Below are 19,992 nucleotides of genomic sequence, written 5' to 3'. Positions count from 1 at the left end.
GGAGGTTTAGCCTGTGCACACACCACCATAGCCAGCTGCCCTCCCAGTTCCCAGCGGGTTTGTAGGTGACTTTGCAAGTCTGCTTTCATTTCTAACCAGGCCTTTTGGTGGAAAGATGATGGAAGTCACCTCAGCTATCACTCTTCCCTTGCTGTAGGGCAGCCTGAGCTGTCTGAAGCCAAAGGGCTCCCATCCTGGTAAAGAGAGAACACCATCTTACATAAAGTTCTGCTGATTCTGCCTTCTTTCTTTCCAGCCCCATTGCTTGTGCTCTGCTTGACTCCATCTGTCACTGTCCCCATTCCCTGAGGTCCTTCTTTTCCTCTTTTGCTTTTTCCCCCTTTCTGCCATGGCCAGGAGCAGTGTTGAGCTCCAAGCAGGAGGCAGAGCCAGTGCAGAATTCGTGTGCCGGGTACCCAGTGTCAGTGAAGGGAGGTGATGATGGGTCTGAGCAGGCAGGATGCCTTGCCTCAGGCACTGCCAGGGTCTGTCTGTGTCCCCTGCCCCAGCAGTGACCATGATACCTGCTGCCAGCTGGGACTGGAGCTCAGTTCCCTCCACAGCACGTTTTCCTGGCATGACTCAAACAATGACCTCCTAAAATGGGAAGGAGCACTGCATCCCCATCCTCCTTGGAGGCTGCAAAGGCCACCTGCTGTCAGCTCCGATGTCCCGTTCCCATAGCAATGCTTTCTCTCCTCTGCTTGTGGCCAGTGAAATGCACGATGAGACTCTGATGTTGTCCTTGATGCTGCTAGGCTGTGACAGGCAGGGCAGGGACAGCAGTGCCAGCCACTCTCTGACATCCTTTGCCAGCCACACTCCAGGTCAGCTCTGAAGGTGGGAATATCCACTGGAGCTTTTATTTTGGAGATGACAAATAACCCAGCAGCCAGTACATGGGTAGGTGTCAGCGGGATGAAGGTCTGCTTAGTGTCCCCAGGGATGAGCTGCCAGGAGCTCCCAGGGCTCCTCAGTCCAGACCTCTGCCTCCAGCTCAAGATCTTCTGGACCATGCATGTGGTGACACTACCTTGAGTGTGTGGTGGAAACAGCGTCAGGCTGATGGCAGCACCTTCCCAGCTCAGCCACAGGAGGAGCTCCAGCATGGTGTCCTCTTGGGGGACAAGCTTCCAGAGGAGGTTTGGGTTTTAGCTGCAGGGTTTCTCTGCGCTGCTGAGCATCCCTCCTTTTTCTGGTTATTATTTTCCATTAGAGGAAAGGACCTTGGTGCCTTTGGCTTGGGTGTATAGGGAGGGTGTTTCTTTAACCATCGGATCCCTCTAGTTAGTCTTGGGTGCTCAACTCTGGAGCTGCTTTGCTTGGGGTGCCTCTGCTGGGACACAGCTGCCCCCTCCCCATCTGCACATCTCCAGCTGTTTCAGCACTGTGTGGGCCCTTGTCACCTCCATCACATTTCCCACACAGGCCCAGGAGGTGTGTGAGCATCGGTGGTGGCACCAGGCAGGGATAAGCAGCTCAACTCCCTTTAAGCTGGGAATCGATAGGGGATTCATTTGTATTAAGAGAAACACATGCTGCAAAGGGAGGGTTCACCCTTCTCCCGAAGGTGGGGGAAGCCCTGGAGAGAGCACAGGCCCTTCCCCCCAGCAAATGCTTCATACGTGTCACCCTTTGGCACTTGGCCACCAGCAGCCACCAGCAGCTACCAAGGGGGATGCTGGCATCTGGAAAGGGTCCTTGGGAGCTGGGATCAGTGGCAGAGTTAAGCTACCCATGCTCACTGGAGCACAGGGAGATGACTGGGCTCCTCTTTGCCTGTCTCCATGCAGAGCTGGCCCCCATGGGTGTTCTGCCTCCAGCAGTGCTTTGTGTTTACAGGGCATTTTTTTCTGCAAGAGCATTTAAGCCGATTCCTACCATCTGCTTAGTCTTTATGCTACAGGCTGACTGCATTCCTGCTGATACTGGCGCCCTTGCATCAGAAGCTGTTGTGGTGGCTCCTGCTCCTCTTCTGCCAAGGAAGACAGCTGCACCAAGCCCAGAGAGCAGGGTCATTGCACTAGCACCTGGTGGGAGTCCTGCTCGGGTCTGTGTCCTGCTCCTCTGGAGATCAGTTTGGAGGAAAGACGTTCTTTTTTTCCCATTCCTAAAACTGCATTTTAGTGCCTGTAAAAATTAAAAGCAGAGCTGAGAGAGGCCATCACTGATCAGACCTGCTTGCCAAGGCAACTGGTGGTAGAGGTGATGGACATGGGAGGTTGCCTGGTCACCCCAACACGTAGGAAAGCATTTGGGTTTTGCTGTACTGGCCAGGACTGTTGGCAGCACAGCAGAAGTCACACAGGTGACCATGGTGGGGACACAGCCTGCCTAGCTGGCTGGGTTGGCACTGCTGCTCCAGCCAGTGAGCCTTAGTCTCAGGGACCATCCTCACAGAAGGCTCTGCGACCTGAGGTGTCACATCCCATGGGACCCAATGTGCCCTGAAGCTGCCCCAGCTGAGAGACAGGGACAGAATGTGCCCAGCCTCTGGAATGAGGACAGGGACCAAAACACATTGCCTCCAGACCAGCTGCTGGTGCGGGTGAGACAGTAAGAGATTCAGGAAGCACTGGTTTTTATGGCTGTTGTATCCCAAACTGTAGTGAATTTGAAAGGAAATGACATTGTGATAGTTTTTTCCATTCCTATGTATTTTGTGCTGGTTCTGGGCGTGAGAGCAGGGCCTGGAACCAGCTGGGTGCTGCTCCCCACTCCTGCTTCACTTTCTTTTTCTTTCTGGGGAGAGAAGAGGGAATAAAAATGTTATTCACTTTTCTCTGAAAAATTCTTGACATTTTTCTTGTAGCTCTAATACCAGAGCTAACCTTTCACTCAGAATTTGTTGGAGGAAATCAGTTATATTGCATTCCTCCTCTCCCCCTGCTTCCTCCCATCTTCTTTTATTTCCATGCCCTGTCTCCCCAGCCAGCCCTCCCCGATGGTGTTTGGAGCCATTTGGGTGCAGGCACCACACATCCTGCCTAGGCCGTGTCCCAGCCCATTGGATTGTATTTTTGAACAAGATGGGGAGTGGGCAGCGTATTCCCATATCCCCATGTTTGATCTTCAATGGCAAATGACTTCCATTAAGTCCACCACACATTTGGAAAGAACAGAAGAAAAAGGGAGAACCAGTGAGAGTGATGGTGAGGTTTGGTTCACACAAGGCTTGAGTCAATTCAGCTTGTCTGGATTTGATGCTACATCAAGCACCAGGTCAAACCCCAGACCTGCCACAGAGAAACTGCCCACATTGGAGCTCTCACCCTCTGTAGCTTTACACATACATTGTTTGCTTGGGAAATGCTCCATTTTAGGAAGCAGCTAGAAGGGTTTACAACAAATTATATAGAAATCAATAGACTCATTGCTGAGGGGTCTGCAGGTGGTGAGCTCCAGGAGAAGGCATCTCGGTGCTCTGCTCCTACAGCTTCCACCTCAGTGCAGTCCTGGTTTACAACACATCCCCCTAGGAGAACAGTAATGCCCTCGTGTTCCAGTTTGTAAGGTAGCAATCAGATCAGGTCAGGTTTATGACCCACCTAGCTTATTACTATCTCCATTAATAGCTGCTAGCAGGTGTTGGGAGAGAAGGATTATTACTCTCACAATGTATACTTAGCTGGCAGATTACTGAAATTTCTTTCTAATCCTAAGAAGTTACTTGGGAGGTATAAATCCCTCAGTGATAGCACTTACATTCCTCTGTACTTTGATCTCAGCTAGCATAACTGATGATACTCTGATTAATCTCAATTTTGTTCTTTAAAAAAAGTATCGTGTCCCCGGCATCTCAAGGCATTGAGTTCCACAGGGAGCTGTGTTCTTCCTTGTCAGATCTGAATGTTTAAATAATCAAGCTTAGAAATACTTTCTGTCTTATGTGGGGGTTTGTATGTGTCTGTGTTCTTTGAAATTCATTTCTTGCTTTAAGTGAATCCAATCTCCCAAATATTTTGAGCCTGTCACTGCCGGGGTTCCTCCCGTGCTTCCTGCAGCTGGGTTGCTCTTCCCTGCCCCACATCTGCCTCTTCCCCGTCTCGGCATGGAAGAACCATGCGCAGTGTCACAGATGAGGGACCCACTGATTTATAGACCCGCTTGCTAATCTGACAGTTTTATTTACCACTCACTTCTGAGCACAAACTAGCATCTTTGGACCATCACTTGCACGGATGTGTTTGTGCCCCAGCAGGCCTCCATCTCTTCCTTGAGTGGTTGTAGTTAATTTGGAGCTACATCAGCATGCGTGACGGGTCCTAATTGTTGTTCCCCAGAAGTGACACCCTCGATGTGTTTGCCCTGAGTTTCATCTGTCTACGTGCTGTTGAATTCCCTGAATGAGCTTACTCCTTCCAAAGCTACCTGAATGTGTATCTAGCCCCCTCTGATGTTTTTGCCCCCGCAAAGGATTGCTATTTTGCCATCTTCTCTCTGCTTATGTATTCCCAGTTAGGATGCTCCACTATTCCATCTCACAGTCAGCATTTTGGTGCCTATGTGTTGGGAGATGTCCTTCTCCTTCCCCTTCTGATCTTTCCCATCCTCTTTCATTTCTCCTTCTCCAGACTGACCAGGCTCAGATCTGTTGCATGGAAGAGACTCCTTTGAAGTTTGTTTGCTTTTCAGGAAGCAAAGAGGCCCCAGCAGCTTTTAGAAGTCCTTGGAAGAAAGGCTTTGCCACAGGTTTTCTCAAGTCACATCTCTGCCCTCCCCTGCACTTGTGATTTTTTTTTCCTTTCCTCCCATATGAACAGCAAAAAATTAGGACATGATGGAAAAGATTGAAGTGGATGGCAGAGATTCTGCTAGACTGCAAGCTCAGCCTGGGGCTGAGGTGTTTGACGGGAAGGCAAATATACATCTCATCACGCCTCGTATAAATGAGGGTACATAACCCTGGTCCTCTCCTCAGCTCTTTACCTCTGCTGCTGCTGGCTCGGGGTCCAATGCCTGGTGCCATGTTTTGAGAGGGTTGCAGAATAAGAGAGATAGAAGGACAGAAAAGCGGGTTAGAAAGCAAGGGCCTGTTTGCAGGTAGGTTGTGGGGTTTTTTTCTGGAGCAGATGGAGGTAAAACAAGATAACAGCCTTCGCAGCCATAACAGGTTGCAGGCGAGGAGGCACTAACAAATCCCTCCTCCTTCTGCACACCTGTCTCATTTTTAAGTCCTTTGCTGTTTTCCCTTGCATTCACCCCCATGCAGCAGGTTCCCTCTGCTGCTGCACAGCCATGGGAGCAGTTTTACCTCTGACCCGTTCCCCATTGCCCTGAAGCCCCTGACTGTGGGAGCTGCATGATGCACAGGGCTCAGCTCAGGGATCCCAAAGGTTTAGAAAGCTGGACTCAAATGCAAGATCAAATTGTATTTATCCTGTATCTCATGGTTTTGAAGGTCATCTTCTGGGCAGAGGAGAGGAGCATGAAGGGTGTTGGTGCTGCTGGGATTAGCTTGTGCTGGCTGCAGTCACACTGATGGCAGCCTGACAGCAGCATGGTCTCCTGGCTCTGGCATCACTCTGGGTTTCAGTGTCTGTGACCAAGGTACTGACCTCTAAGCCAAGGTGGACCCTCCCCAGGGCCCACCAGGATCACAGCAGCAACTGCTCCACCACGTGCTTCAACCCTAAAGTGGGACACGCACACATCCTTATGGATGGTGTTGAATCAGCACCTCCACACTTCTTATCCTGCTGTAAAATCTTTGAAAGCTGGCGATATCTTGAGCTAGAGATTTCTTCTGGCTCCAGCATTCCAGGTGCTTGTGCACTGAATGATAAACAGCAGAGCATCCCCTGCAGCCAGTTCAGCAGGGACAGCAATAGGACACAATACGTGAGGGGTTCAGATGGGATCTGTACACTTTCCTTTTGCTTCACCACTTACCCAGCTCAGCCTTCCACAGGGACACATTTCCACAGCACTTATTTATATATTTTACCTCCCCTCACTCCTCAGAGAAATCAATTCCATTCCCCAAACAATGGCAAAGGCCTTGAGGAGATATTGATCTGTGGCAGAGCTGGAGAAGGGAGCATTTGTGACACAGAGATGCTCTTTTGTAGCTAAAAGATAATTACCAGATCATGGGGACACTTGCTGAATAGGATGACATTAAACAGGCATCAGGGTGAAGGGCACCGGGGGCTCCGAATGAAGCATCGGCATATTGCTGTCCTCCCCAGCAGCTCCTGCTCCTCCTCCCTGCTTCCCTCTGCTTTTTCTCCTGCTCCCCACCCCAATACCTCCTTTTGTCCCCCTACTCCTTCCAATTTCACCTCTGTCCCCTCCCGATGTTTCCTGGTTATCCTGTCTCCCCCAAATAAATACCTGCCATGAATGGCATGCAGGGATGCACTCGGAGCCACAGGCTGCCACCCTCAAAACCAGGGTGGCAGAAGGGGCTGCTGACCTTGCCTTGCTTTGCTGGTGCTTCCAGCCCCTGGGTTTTTATTTAAGTACTAGTAGGGCAAACAGACCTGCAGCAGCACTGAACACTGTAGCAATGAACCCCATGGTCATTTTAGCAGTTTTCAGGCAAGGGCTCTGGGATGGGACAGGGGCTTGTCTCTCTGCTATGAAGCTTCAGCTAATGGGTCTGAGATGGGGGTTGCTGCTGGAGGACCTGGCTGGTGCTAGTGTCCCCTTGGGAGCTGATGGTTGCCTCTCAGCCTGTTGATAGTAGCCTGTGTGTGTGCTTGGGCCACTCATCTGCTTGTGCAGGTCCCAGGGCCCTGGAGGATGCAGGGACAAGGCACAGCCACAACTGTGCTGTAGCTGAGTGGGTGAGGGCACAAGCAGGGCTGGGCGTGCTGGGAGGGTTGGTAACTCCTAGAGCAAGTGCAGAGCTAGAAAAGGGGCACTTGGGAGCCTTGTCTCCATCCATGCTGCTCCTAGGACCTCATGGAAGGCTGTCTACCTGCTCTGGAGCCGCAGCTGCTGTGAGTGGTGGTTCACCTCAGCTCATGGAGAAGCCACAGCAGGTTTATTGCCTGGGCTTTCCAAGGCATCCCCAGCAGCCGCTGGTTTTGGGAAGCTAGTCCCAGTGCAACAGGGGCTGTGGTACAAGGTGTGTTCCCAGATGTCACCTTAGTGGGCAGCTCCTCTGCTTGGGCTTGGTGTCACCATGCGGGGATGTTCAGTCATGGGGCTGGGAGAGCCACTGCCAGCTGTGTCTCATGAACTGGTACAGCACAATGTGAAAAAAAAAAACACAATTCAAAATACTGTGTTGTAAAATGTCCCTTTTTATTTAAAAGGTAGTATTCTCTACAAATGGATTATGGCGCCATCTTCATGTCTGTGTGGGCAAGAATTGGTGGGGACCTTCAGCCTCATGCCCTGGCTCTGGAGGTTTCTTTTTATTCCAGCACATTTCCAAACCCCCCTTTCCAGCAGTGCAGTTCCTCTAAAGAGGAGACACTTTCTGTCTGTTACCAACATGGTGACAGAGACAACTGAGCATTTTCCTTTACTCCCAGGGCTAAAGGGCTCTGGTATCTGAGGTGTGAGCTGGTAATGGCAGCAGCGACCTCCAGTCCTCCCTTGACTTCAGCGGGTACAGGGCAGGCACCACCAGCCAGGGCTGCTGCTCTTCTTCCTGGTTCTTGCTGCTCCTGTGCAGCACCTCCACCTTTTGCATGTGGTTTTTTACATCCTTGGATTTGCACCTTTGGGTTTTGCATCTTCACGTTTTCCATCTTCGGGTTTTGCACCTTTTGGGTGTTGCCCTTTTGGATTCTGTACCTTGGGATGCAGGCCAGTGAGGTGGGGGCCGAGCAGGGTGTGGGAGCAGCAAGCTGTGATTTCCACGCCTCCATCAGCTGCCGGCTCCCTCCAGCAGCCCCGTGTCTCGGTGTCATTCCCTGCCATCACCAGGCGAGAGGCGGCTTCGCAGCCCGGCCAGCGCCGCGCTGAGCCAGCGGAGCAGGGAAACCTTGTGCCTTTAAAATAATAAATAGATAAATAAATAAATAAATGAAATAAACCCATTACCATTATTGAATAAAATACCGACAATTCTAAAAACTCTTTTAAATATTGTTGCTGCGTTTCCAGCTGTTAAAATCTTCTGTATTTCATTATCATAATAACAAAGTGCTGTGGCTGATTGGAGCAGCAGGGGAGGCAGCGCCATTGTTCAGGAGGGCTTTAAACGGTCGGGTTTTCTTCCTCGCAGTGATGCCCTCTCGCCTATTGAAAGTCCCTTTGTTGCCTTGGCAGCCCTGGCCTGGTGGCGGAGGTGGCACCTGAGCACTGGCAGAGGGCCCTGTCAGCACTTTGCAGTGTGGCAATGCCATGTGGCCTCGGCGGGGAGCCGGGCAAAACGTGGAGCAGAAAAGCTCTGCTGCTTGGCTGGGGGGGTCTCTGCAGAGTCCGTGGGGAGAAGGAAAATGGAGCTGAGCAACGCTTGGGCACAGAGAGAACGGGGCCATTGAGGGAGGTCTTCTTGGCCAAGCCAAGCTCCCAGGTGCTGGAGGAGGTGGGCATGGCTGCAGCCAGGTCTGCAGAGCAGGAGGTGAGGACGGCCACAGCTGAGTCTGCAGGACAGGAGATGGGCATGGCCACAGCCAGGTCTGGCAGGGCAGGAGGGTTCACATGATGAGCATCCTGAAGGTAGTATCCTCATGCTGGAGACAAACCCAAGGTGACTGGAGAGGCAGGAGCAGGCTGAGGACAAAGGTGCAATAGATTTCCTTCCTATAGAAAAATGCTCTTTCAGTGACACCTCCACAAGGTGGTGAGGGTTGGCAGAGATGTGAAGAAGCCTGCAAAGACTCTCAGAAACATCTTGAGCAGCTAAGCAGAGGTAGGCTGCTGCCTTGCAGCCTGTGAGGACTGCCATAGTAGGTGAGCCTGGTGGGAAGGACCTGCAGTGTGCAAGTGCCCATGGGACCACCAGCACATGCAGGGGACCTGGTGGAGGTGGCAGAAGATGCCAGGTCCAAGTGACAGGAGTTGGTTCTGCCAGGTGAGCATTGGGCAGGGCTGGCAGCCACTCATCCTCTCAACTGTCGTGGTTTGGGTGCTGGGCCACACAGAAGCCTTGTGAGCAGGAGCAACCACATTGTCCCCCAGCTCCCATCATGGGGCCGTGTTCCCCAAAAAGGTTACCTCCAACCAGCAGTGCATTGTGGGTAATGAGATGCAAATTGATAGTGAGACAATAAGGCTGTCTTGTGAGCCCTTCTGACAAGGGCCAGTGTTTAAAAGTCAGCCTGATTGCCTGGCTGGCAATTTGCATAGCATTAACCAGAGAGATTTTCTTTTTAAACTTGAACTTACTTCTTTTTTTTTTTCCCCAGAGGTCACCTCAAACTAATTACAGCTCCGGTGCTGCTTCACAAAAGAGGGCTCTGTGGCTGTACTGGCAGCTTTGGAGTGTGAGGAGGAGACTTCCCCAACGTGGGGAGACCTTCTCCATGTGAATTTGGTCAGTTTTTCATGCCTGCACTGAGATGGTTTAATACTAGAGCCCTGATGGGTGCGTGTGGGTGCTGAGCACTGCCTCTGCTATGGGACACAGCAGCGTCAGGGCTGGAGCCCCAGCAAATGAGAAGGGTTGATCCTCCCAGTCACTATCTCCAGTGCTTTGCTGGGCTGGAAGGACACCCCACTGTCCACTTGGGATGCTGCAGGGTTGGAAGAGCCAAGAACTGGGGTATTTGTGCCTTTTCTTTCACCATGGTTTAGTTCAAGTAGGGATTTTAAGATGTTTTTTTTTGAAGTTGGTGTAAAAGTGACTGGGGACCTCAGCCAAGGAGCTCTCCAAGGACAATGGTGTCAGGCTGCTGGTGGCACAGCACCATGGTTCTTGGGCTCTAACCTGGGCCATTTGCTTTTGCAGTTCAATTCTGCCTGGGATGTTAGTTTGGGTTCAAACTGGGCCAGAGTCTGCTTAGTTTTGCAGTTGGACTAGATGGTCATTGTAGGTCCCTTCCACCTGAACTCAGCCTTTATTCTCCTCTCTCTCTCCTCTCTCCTCTTTCCTCTCTCCTCACCTCTCCCCTCCCCTCTCCCCTACCCTCCAGCAGGTTCATAGCTTTGCACAGTTCTCTGCTGGCATCTGCCTGCAGTGGTGCCACTGGAGGGTTTTGCCACCAGTGAACAGACCCTGTGAGGCAGCAAGTCCTTGCTGCTGGAGGCAGCGATTCAGGGCAGTGGTGGCTTTGAAGAGCCAGCTGGACAATTTTATGACCATTAGTATCATTTGTAGTTAGGCAGGCCGTGGCCATGATACAAAATAATTAAATCTCATGCTTCACAGCATCAGCTGATCGCCTGCTGCAGTCAGGAGTGAAGCTCCTACGCATAGTGTGCGCGACTGATTAACTCTGTTACAGGTTTCTTTATGTCGTCTTCTTCTGCCTTGTTCCTCAGTTTCCTTCCTCCCACCTACAGCTCAGCACCTCATCTCCTTCACAGAAGCCCAGCAAGAGGGTTGCCCTCTGAGGACAGGAGGCAGGCCACTCTTGAGTCTCCCACAGGCTCACCACCATCAGCATCTGCCTACCCAGCCATGTCCCGGGCAGCCTTCCCCAGGTGATGCTGGGGACCTGACACCTCTCACATCCCCCTCAGTCCTCCCTGCTACTGCTGCTGGGGATGGAGATGGCTGGAGATGCCATCTCAGAGCAGGCTGCTCTGAGAATTGGGTGAATCTTCCTGCCAGGAGCATCCTCTGCTCCTGCCCTGGCATCTTCAGGCCATTTGCTCATTTATTTCCCAGCTTCTGGCAATCTTCAGTCCTTGGGATCTTTCTGTCTGGGCTGCCATGAAGCACTTGTCCCCTACCCATAGCCTTATCTCACAGCGTTCTTCTCCTGCCTCCTAGAGAGGCTCCTCCTTCCAGGCTGAAGCCAGCTGGATGCATGTACATCTTCTTCTTCCATGGCAATCCTTCTACCCTGATTTTTAGCATATTTTCTGAAATGTTAGGCACAGGAGCAGAGCTCACAATGCTCCTCCAGGTTTATTAACAGCTGTGGCAGTTTGATGTCTTCTCTATTCCCTGAGGAGCTCCTTTCTGGGACAACATCCCAGCCAAGTCCAGAAGGACAAAGATGAGCAGTGTGGTGGCACCAGGTTATTGAGCAACGCTGGCTTAGCAGGTCACAGTGGCACTGTCCTGCTTAGCTGGGGACACCAGAGCTGCTGCCACCATGGCTCTGTGCCTTGACAAGGGAAGTGGGGTGGGAAAACTGAGCAGAGAATAATTTTATGTTTTTCCTTCTTTTTTTTCTTTTTCTTTCCTCTTTTTTTTTTTTTTTTTCCATTCCTAAAGATTGAGTATAATCAGAGCTAATCAGAAAATTATGAGCTGTCTGATTGCTGATTAGATTCCTAATGTTAATATAGTCAAGAAGCCTCTCTTAGTGTTGTATTTTAAGAGAAGTGTAAAAATAACATCTTAGAAGGAGTGAGCTGGAGCTACTGGAGCAGCAGGGTACCCAGTGCTGGCTCCAGTGAAGGAGACCAGGGCTTCACCACTGGTAAGGAATCAAGGCCAGCAGAGAGGGAAGGGACAGGACCTACCCAAAAGGTATAACCAGTTGCCTTGGCTTCAAAAGGCCTGCAGAGCCTGGGAGGAGGAAGAGCAGAACACCAGCCCTTCTTGCAGGTTAGAGCTTGTGCAGAAACAGACATAGAATTTTGGTGCTTTTCTTGGGAAACAGGCACGTGCCTTTCTCTCTTGCTTCCCTTCCCAGAAAACAGCATCTTCCCAGATAGATAATTCATGCATCTCCCTTGGTGCAGGCAAGGGGCAGCCTCAAGTGTTTGTGGAAGGGAGCCCAGGATGTTCCTAACACCAGGGGATGTTTCAGCCAGACCAATGACCCACTGTCTCTTTGCATGCTCTGGGGAGGTCACCAAGATGACAGCACAGGAACTCGGCCGGGTTTTATGCTCCTCCCACCCAAAGTCTTCTAAAAAACCTGCATTTGTGATGTAGGCTGTATCCAGGGGTTGTCCTTCAGCTCTTCCAGCTGTGCTGCCGTGGTGTTCCTGGTGCCATCCCAGCCTGGTGTTTGATCTTACCCATTCAGGGGCGGGCAGAGTACTTGCATGAGGCTTCTCTGCTGCCCATCAGCTGCCTGCCACAGCTTTCCTTCGAGGGCCAGGGAAGTGCAGGATACTGCTCATCACCCTTATTACTGCCCCTCTTTTAGGTCATCTTGCAGATGCACCAAGCTGTTATGTCTGGCCACCCTATTCTGAATTTTCAGATGGGCTTTGAAAATGAAAAGTGAAAAAATGTATTGCTGCTGGGTGGGTGTGAGAGCAGGCTCTGTGGGGTGCTGGTGAGCAGAGAGAGGCCTCTCCCACAGATCCTGGTGGGAACTGGGGGGAAATCATCACTTGTGCTTGGCTAAGCCATTGCAAAAATCCTTAGAACCTTCCAGAACCAGAACTGGAGGGAGATGCTGTGTTGTGGTCACCAGGGTTGAGATTTTGCCCTTTTTCCCTGTTGAGGAACTGAGGATCGATCCACAGTGTCCCCAGCACAGGGTTGGTGCCTCCAACTGTGCAGTGAAGCTGCCAGCTCTTTCCACAACTTTCCTCCCTGTTCCCTGCCAGTGCTGGTGCAGCAACAGCTCCCTGGCTGGGTGGCAGGTAATATGTTCTGGAGCACTAATGTTCCCATTAATAAGCTCCTCACCATTCACCATGTGTTTTACTTTGATCCATCCTGACGGCGGTGCTGTATAATGGCCTATATGCTGTAATTGTCCCCATTGTCACCACTTAATAACTTAGCACGATGTTATCGCAGTAATTCGTGGGGGTTTTGGGTCAGTTTTTTTAGGGTTGTTTTGTTGTGATTTTTTTTTTTTTCAAACTTTGATGAATTATGTTTTGTTCTTAGTGAATTAAGATAAAAAATAATCATCATGGAGTGGTGAAAAGAGACAGAAGTTAGGCAGAAGTCTGCTCTAATTGCAGAGCAGGCTTAATAATACAAATGTCTGTAGCTGGTGTCTGGGCTGCTTTTGTTGCTGAGCCTCTGGGAACAGGCCACTGGGTCAGCCAGGAAAGAGCTGCTGGTAACTATCATTTCTTTTTTAAAACATCTTGATCAGCAGGAATTGGCTCTGTGCTTGGGGGATTTCTTTTACTTTGCTTGCCCTTGACTAGCCCAACGTCAGACAGAGCAGATGGGATTTGTGTTGGTGTCCACAGGCAGGGCAGAGGGGTGATGTCCATGGTGTTAGGTGCAAGAGCCATGAGGACCGTTGTCATGGTGACCAAGAGTGCAAATGGTGGTTGTTGTGGTGTGCATAGCTTGAGCATTGCAACAGCCCCAAAATCTACCCTGTGGGGAAGAGTTTGGGCCCTGGGTTGAGCAGCAGCAGGTGGAAGAGCTGTGCTGGAGCCAGGACAAGCATCTTCTCCACATCTGAGCTCACTGGCTGCCTCTCCAGGTTAGATATGCAACATCTCACCAGATGTTATATGTCCCACCATATATTCTATCATCCCACCATATATTCTGTGTTTCTGTGATTCATATTTGTGGCTCTCCAGCATTTGTCAGCATCTCTGAGTGCTTTTGGCTCCCAACTCCATGTCTGGCAGAGGAAGGAAAAGTCCAGAAAAGATCAAACCCCAAATGCGATGAAAATCACGGCAGGGAGATGGATTCCTGGGCTGGAGTGCCCTGGGTAGGAGGCAAGGAGGGCTCCTCAGCATCCACGATGCTGCAAGTGGGGACCTAAATGAGTTTTTTCCCTGTAACACATGTCCTGACCTTTTTTAAAAAATGAAATCTATTATATTAATTTTTTCTTTTTGATCAAATCCGTCCATTAAACATTAAAGATTCGACTACAGAAAAGGTCAAGAAATGTGTAGTTGTTGAAATCTTGTTCCAGTTGATGGCTTTTCCCTTAGGGGAGCTCTTCTGCACCTTCTCCTCCCCCACCTTGGTCTTTAAACAAAAAGTGTCAGGTGGCCTCGAGCTTTGGATTTAATAGTAATGCGGAAGTGTGCTGCTGGGGCAGGATGGAGGGAAGAGCTTTGCAGGCTCCCCAGCAGTGATGCTGCCCTTGGGGAGCCATGGGATCAGCCCAGCATTGCCATAGGGAAAACCTGATCTGTAAGTGCTTTCTCCTGACAAATGCACACCCTGAGGGACAGCCAGAAATCCTGCACCCTGGGAAAGGGAGAGGCTCCTTGGAGGCTGGTCTGCAGCCAGGGCACAACTCAGATGAGATGAATAAAGATGAAGCCTGAGTTATAGGCACATTGGTGAGTGAATGGGCTTGGAATCCCTCTCCTTGGCTTGGGTGGCTCTTTATTTGCCATGAGAATGGGAGTCAATCCCACTTGCTGAAGGGCGGGAGAGGGAGCTGAGCTCTCATTAAGGGTGGCTTGATTAGTACTGATGCTTTCTGGGTGCCCTGTCTACTGGGCTGGAGCTACATTTGTGATGGGAGTTGAGAGCAAAGAAAGAAAGACCAAAAGAAATTACAAGACAACAATGGAGTCAGGAGTGGATCTGTACTGAAGATCACTGGGAAAATTGTAATAAAGAAAATTGAAAGACACGGAGTGAAGTGAAGTGGACACATCTCCTGCCAGACTTTGGGGTGTGTGTTGGACACAAGAGTGGACACTAGACCCCCTTGCATCCATGGCAGTGGCTTGCTGCTGTTTGCTTCCTTCTTACATTGTGACACCGAGGAAGCTGGGTCAGGAGTTGGGCTTGCTGTGCTGTTTTAGAGCAAAACACCACTTATAAGTCCTTTACAGGATTTTTTTACATTGCAACTGCTCTCTTTGGTAGATTAAACTGGTGATTTAACCCTCTCCAGTTGTGTTTATATTGTGGTGGTAGCAGGGGCCCGAGTCAATGCCCAGTACGCCTGAGTCCTCTCAGGGTGTGGGAGGGTTGCTGGTGGGGTTGGGTGACACGAGGAGGACACCACACATGTCTCTGGAGGCTTTCAAGCCAGAAAATTTTCGGCGTTCCTCTTGAGGCTTACTGGGGGCACAAGGTGGTGACTTTTTGGTGAGTTCTTGGGAGATTTCTGTGTGCTGAAAATCTGCCTTGCTGTAAAAACTCAGTAACAGAGGAGCTCTTGCTGCACCGTGATGAGTCGTGTGGAAACCCCCGCACAGCAGCAGATAATAAACGAGGTGCTTTTTAAAGCTCGCACATCACAGTGCAGCAAGAGGTGATGCCTTAAAATAAATCAATTGTAAGTGGTTTCCAGTGCAAACTTCCTAGTAGCCTTCACTTGAATGAGGGGCAAAGAGCTCAAGGGCAGGATGTCAAAGACTCAAATGGCCTCATCCCATGGGGCTGGGGGCTGGGGACCAGCAGGCTGCAGGTGTGATGGGTGGCTGAGCTTCGGCACCCCAGGGGTGTCCTCCTGCAGCTCACAGCTGCTCTTCTGTTGTTGGTACCATGTGAAGCAGTGTCGGGGAGGAGAAGCCACTTCTTGAACCTCTCAACATCTTAACATCGGACTTATTTCTTAAAAACAAGGAAGGATAAGGATAAAGAAGGAATTTTTATTTTTCGTTGGGGAAAGTGGCTAAGACCTGGCTAGGCAAATTCCTCCTCCTCCTGCCCAAGTGAGGAGGAGTGAGGAATACTTCGGGGTAGGAGAAACCACCCAGGCAGCAATGCCCTCCCTTTCCTTCTCCCCCTCAGCAAAAACATGGTACCCATCCTTAGGGTGTTCACTCCTTGTGGTTGTTATGACTGGTGGTGGTGTTTCTTACTGCAAAAATTGTGCCTCTGGAAGAGGAGGAGCAGAGAGAGCTGCTGGCAGGGGAACAAGAGCCATGCACTGCTGGCCTGCAGAGCTGGAAGTTACTGAGATTGTCAGTGAAAGTATCAAAGTTGTGACTTTGGGACATGACCCAGGCTCACAGGGCTGGGTGCTGGCCATGCCACTTCCCCATGTGGGGCCTGCAGCAGCTTGGGCTCTGGTTTTTCTCTAGGTTGGTGCTTGTAACACTTGCTGCTGGCAGGGCTGGCTCTGCCATTGTGTCCCCCACTCACTGCCCTGCCAGACCCCAGCAGGGAGCACCAGCTGGTACAACATCAGTGGCTGGAAGCCTTCAGAGGATTTACCACCTGCTTTTTAATATCCACTAGGGCTCTATTTGCCCTCCCACAGGCAGGAGAGCATTAGTAGACAGTTCTAGCCCCAGCTCCATCCTCCTCCCAGGATGGGCTGGATCTGGGCACCAGAGGAGGAGAGACAGGTCAGGCCACCCTTTTCCCTCCTCACAGCTGAAGGGATTTATTGACAAACAGGTTAGTGCTCCAAAAGAAAAACGCTGCAGCAGGTTTGAAGCTGCGTCCTTGATCAATACTCAGCCGTGGCTGAGGCTGTCACAGACTGGATTTCAGATGCTGGCTGAGGGGGTAATAAGAGCCCTGGGATCAACTGTCTTGGAGATTCTTACAGGATTAGATGCTTCACTGCCTTATGGTGTTTATTCAAGATTTATACTCCCTGTGTGTATATGAGGGGTTGTCATTTTTTGTCGCTGGTTGATCATTTTTTGGTGGCAGTGTGTGCACTGTCCCAACAGGGTTTGCTTAGGGCTGTGTGTGCGGGGAGTTTGGTGCACAGGGAAAGGACAGGCTGGGCATGAGAGGGAGAGCCAGGGCTGGAGCAGCCTGGGACTGGTGGCAGAACCTGGGATTGTGGCACAGTGAGGTGCCCTCTGCTCTGCTGCACACAGGCAGAGCAAGATAGAGGTGCATGAAGCACGTGGAATGGGCTTTCACCTTCCCAGATGCTCGGTTTTGAGGTTTCCCATTCATAGGAGATGTTGGTGCCAGAGGAGAGGACTTGAGCTATCCTCATTCATCCATTGTGGAGGAGGAAGAGCTGCAAAACCAGCTCCCCGGGGGATGTTCCTGCCTGGGGTTTGGGTTGCTTGGCTTCATCATGTTTTTCACCTTTTCGCCTGTACCTTTCAGCTGTTCTTTCTCACTCTGGCAGGGAGGGCTGGGCTGGCAAGGTGCTGGGTGGACCCAGCATCCCCCAGCATGAGCACAGGTGTGGGGTGCTTTATTTTCATGGGAACAGCTGGGACACGTGCAGTGTTGCTGCAGTTACACAGGGCTGCTCAGTCTCCTCTTGCAGGGTGTTTGCCATAATCCTGTTCTATAAATCCAGCCTTGGCCTTTGGCCTCCCTGTGCTGCTCTGGTCCCTGCTCTGCTGCCTCTCAAGTTAAACCCACTGATGTGACTGAGGTAGGAACAACCATGGCATACTTATTGCCATGTGGGGGCTGGAAAAAGAGGTTTAGCAAGGCACTGGACTAGAGGCTGCTGGAAATCTGCAGGTATTTCATACCCATGCTTTAGTTTTGGTAATTCCTCTAATTTTTCTTGCTGTTGGAACCACACAATTGACAACATCAGGTCCAAAGCCCCCAAGAGGTTTTGGTGGCTGCCATGTATGGGCACAGGAGCCCTGCCTGGGGCTGCCTGTACCCTGGCATCTCGCAGTCCCTGCACGCAGTGCACCTTGAGTTGGACTGATTGATCTGTAACACTTGAAAAATAATGGTTTAGTCGTTCTTGAGGATTAAAAATAATCCTTGACCTGCATTGATCACAATAACATTAGTCATTATTAACTCATTTGGCATTAACGGGGACGTCCCGCAGCAGCGTGTGGCTCTGGGCAGACCCGTTGCCTTCCCCTGGGGGATGTAGCCAGGGGGTTGCTGGAGCAGCACAAAATTTCAGGTCCTGCTTGTGAGCAAAGCTGTCCCAAATAACCTCCTCAAGAGCTCTGTCCTCATTGCCATGATTTTGGAGGATCCCAAATCCAGCAATTGCCCATCCTGTTCCCACCAGCAGCCCACCTCCAGGCAGGGTCTGGCCAGGACTTGCCTCTAGCACTAGCCAGGAATGGGATGGGGCTATTCCCATGGGAGCCCCCAACATGGCATTGCTCCATCATGTCCCTCAGCAGGGAAGGAGACAGGCAGAGGATTTCCTGTTGCAGAGGAGGGTGGCTGCCCTCTTGGTCCCTCTCTCCTCCCATTCCCCATCTCATTACTGTCATCAAAATGTCTTCAGCAAGAAAAATGCTGCAGAAGCCACAGCTGGGAGGCTCTGGGGCACTTCTCCTGGGAGGTGGGTCTGCCAGAAGCTGGGATCCAGCACAGCACTCTGCAATGGCTCTGCCCTCCCGCCGTGGGCTCCCTCATCCCTGCAACGTGCTGTTTATCAAACAAGAACATCTGGATTTATTTTTTTTTAAAAAAAAAACAAAGTTGTGTCCAGATAGACTTTGACGAATTGACATTTTCTAGAGGAAAAATATCTTCTGTCAAAGTGTCGTTCCTGGGCGTAGCCATCCCCTGCTGCACCATTTGCAGCCCTCCAGGCCCTTTGCATCAGGCAATGAATAGTGAAAGATGTCCATAAATCTTGCCCCAGCCCATAATAAACAAACATGTTCTTATCAAGTACAGAAAAATGCATATTTCATCAGCACTGCCTTAAATGTGACTCGGAATAAATGCTCGCTTTTAATCAGCCATCTCGATGTATAAACAGAGCACAAAAGCTTGGGGGAATGAGGTGCAGAAATGGGGACATCACTTTTCCAGGTGACTCCAGGGAGGAAGGGCCATGGGCTGATGAGCCCCCCACAAACTGCCCTGAAAATTAACGCTACTGGGCTTTTCTGTCCAGCCCCACCTTGTCTCCCACACTCTTCTCTCCCCCACCAGAGCCATAGGTGTTTTGCTTCAGTGCCCAGCTGAGAGCTGCTCTTTCCCCTCCGATGCTGGCTGTTGAAAGCAGGCGCTTTCATTTAGTAATCAAGATTTTAAAAAAAGAGAAAAGATTAAACAGGAGTTTCAACCAGGACACACCGAGATTACGCGGTGATGGATACGCGTTTCCCTGCATCTGATAAGAGCAAGCTGCCTTCTCCAGCTGGGGAGGGCCAGATTGATGATGTCTTTCACCACTCATCAACTTACTTTTGAGTACCTGCACTTTGCTGCAGTCCCCATAATACAGCACCCGTTGTTGTGGCCCTGCTCCCACCACACTGCCAGGGCTGGGTGCCGCCAGGGGTGGTTCTGCTGCTCTCCTGCAGGCACTGGGGACAAGCAGATGAGACATTGTCAAGTCTTGGGGCTCACTTCCCCCCAGGCATCTGCTTACATTAGGAGTTTTGCATCCCGGTGTGCTGCTGGGAGTGCCAGAGGAGCTGGTTACAGGAGGGACAGTGGCTGTGGCTCTCTGGAGTTCATTGCCTTGTGTGTGTGTGCTCTTGTATCCAGGCACTGGGGAGATAAATTTGCAGAGATGGAGCTGGACTTGTCTGCCACCCTGGTGGGCTCCCTTTGCTGACCCAAGGAGTTTTACTGTTTTATTCTGGGCTTTGTGGTTCACAGCGTGAAGCCTGGGCGTGCAGTAGCACTGGGAGTCTCATGTGCATCTCTGCAGTGCTCCCCAGGGGGTGATGTGGGTTTTTTAGGAGCTGACAGTGGCTAAGATAGCTCTCATTGCCTCTGTTAAAGCCCTGTGCCTTTCTGTCACTGTTAGATGAGCACAGTCCTGTCAGGTCTCTTCATCTGCTGGCCACAGCAGGGCTGGGCATTTGACAGGGACTGCAGGAGCATGGTGATGCCAGGTATGTGCTGTCCCAGGTGATGCCAGGACTGCTGGTTGCTGAGATGGACTCGGATGCCCTGCACTGCCTTTGCCCCTTCTTTCTCCTCCCTGCCAGTTTGGGGGCTGGAGGTGGCCAGGGTTGCCCTCTCTGCCTGCACTCTGGCTGTTGGCATAGCTTGCATGGAGCAGAGCATGGAGCAGAGCAGGTCCCATCCCACTGAGGGATGCAGGGAAATAAGGAACAGGCAATACAGCAGCACCTGCCATAAAGCACATCTTTGCTTTTTGCATCTCCTACTAACTCGCCAGGAAGCTTTCCAGGGCTTCAAGAGCCTCACCAGCCTGATGGCTAATTACCCCTGTACAGATT

The 19,992-nt window shown here is 51.0% G+C and overlaps 1 protein-coding gene across 6 annotated transcripts in view; it reads left to right on the top strand.

Annotated features, from left to right (window-relative positions):
* CACNA2D2 (calcium voltage-gated channel auxiliary subunit alpha2delta 2) overlaps window positions 1-19,992 on the top strand; it is a 201,495-nt gene that overhangs the window by 139,435 nt on the left and 42,068 nt on the right. The gene's annotated exons all lie outside the window — the stretch shown is intronic.

This window comes from Apus apus, chromosome 9 (genome assembly GCF_020740795.1).
Source record: "Apus apus isolate bApuApu2 chromosome 9, bApuApu2.pri.cur, whole genome shotgun sequence".
NCBI lineage: Eukaryota > Metazoa > Chordata > Aves > Apodiformes > Apodidae > Apus > Apus apus.
Note: the sequence above shows the minus strand (reverse complement) of the source record. Positions and strands in the feature narration are given on the sequence as shown.